Source organism: Bactrocera latifrons, unplaced genomic scaffold (assembly GCF_001853355.1).
Source record: "Bactrocera latifrons isolate USDA-ARS-PBARC rearing strain unplaced genomic scaffold, ASM185335v1 scaffold_67, whole genome shotgun sequence".
NCBI lineage: Eukaryota > Metazoa > Arthropoda > Insecta > Diptera > Tephritidae > Bactrocera > Bactrocera latifrons.
This window is the reverse complement of record NW_017537345.1, coordinates 1,436,573-1,438,301: the sequence shown is the minus strand read 5'-3', so window position 1 is coordinate 1,438,301 and position 1,729 is coordinate 1,436,573.

Sequence of the window (1,729 nt, the reverse complement as noted above, 5' to 3'; positions counted from 1 at the left end):
ATATTTTTTCATCGAGTTCCTTCACTCTTGTCGTTGATTTCGCCGAGTGCTATCACTTATATTCTYTCAACAGAACACAGAACTCAAAATGTCTGTATCTAAATTTAARTTTAGACAGAAATATTCTGTGTTTGGCATATATCCGTACAATCTYTCTGAGTCCCAGTTACCTACTTACCAGGATGTTCTTTTGTGTTATCAGTTTGAAAGATTTCGCATAGGGCGACTCCGAGGCGACAACTATGATCCTACGAGTAAAGAGGTTACAGAAATAGTTGCAAATAAGGTTGAAAATACTTTCAAAAAGTCATCTATTCCGATAGTTTCACACACCYTTGTTGTACAAATGCTCACCACATACCATAAGAAATTTCTGACTTTTAAACAAATGTTTTTAAGGAACAAAATAGGTTTGAGCTCTAAAAGAGACAACTTTGTCTCTTCTGCCGGAAAACTATTTGACATCGCTGCTTGTAAGGGCATTTACTTTTCTTCTTGCACTTATCCAAAGGAAAGGAAAGTTGCTATCAATGAACAACCATTTCTCTTGGACCAGAGAACCAGAAGAATTGGTCGCATTGGAAGTGTTGATCTACCTGAAACAGAAAAAATTACAAAGAAAAATGAACGTAAAGAAAAGCTTTCAAAACTTCATTCAACATCAACACTTACCAGAAAAGTATCAGCTAGAACACGTGABCRTTCAGATCAGCCAGACTCTCATACAGACGACAACAATGTAGGTGCGTCGCACATGGATTCCTCCAAAAACGATGCTGATGATGAATTTTCTCTTCCATCCTCTAAAACCAAACCAAACACAATAGTATTAGAACACACTGCTTTAGTTGCCCAAAGATTTGGAGTAAGTGATAGAACAGTGGCCTTGATTGTTTCATCTGCTTTTCTGGATGCCAAAAAAGCATGACTCTGTATATGGGCTGTATTTTGACGGCCGCAAAGACATACACTTACACAAGTCARCGAAGGTGAAAAGTACTACCGCGACACTGTCAAAGAGGAACATATTTCTCTTATAGCGGAACCTGGTTGTCATTACTTTGGCCACTCCTTCCGGGTCAGCTGAGGATGAGACGCAAGCTATATGGCGACATTTACAAGACAATTTAGTTGATGTGGAACATCTAGAAGTTGTCGGTGCTGATGGCACCAATATGAACACAGGTAGGAAAGGTGGAATCATTCGGAAACTAGAAGAAAGAATAGGTAGGCCATTACAGTGGGTTGTTTGTGTTCTACATTTCAACGAACTTCCATTTCGTGCTCTTTTCGAACACATAGATGGTGTCTCAAAGAATCCAAATACATTCTCTGGCGACATAGGTAAACTGCCCTCTGATTGTGAGAAGTTGCCGGTTGTTAAATTTGAAAGTTTTCCATCCTGCCAATTACCTTCTGAAGTTATTAATCCAACCCAACTTAGCACAGACCAAGCTTATCTCTATAAAATATCAGAAGCTGTTAGCCGGTCAATGTTCCTCAGATTTAGCGTCGATACATCCAGGTARCATGTGCAAATCTCGCTGGCTCACCTGTGCAAATAGAATTCTGACAATATACATTTCTACTGACAAACTAACAAAGGAAATAAAGATTTTGGTCAAGTACATACTTACAGTTTACTCACCTTTGTGGTCCTCAATAAGATACAACAGTTCAATCAAAGATGGCTCGCGCCATCTCTATGCTGCAATTCAAAGGTCGACAT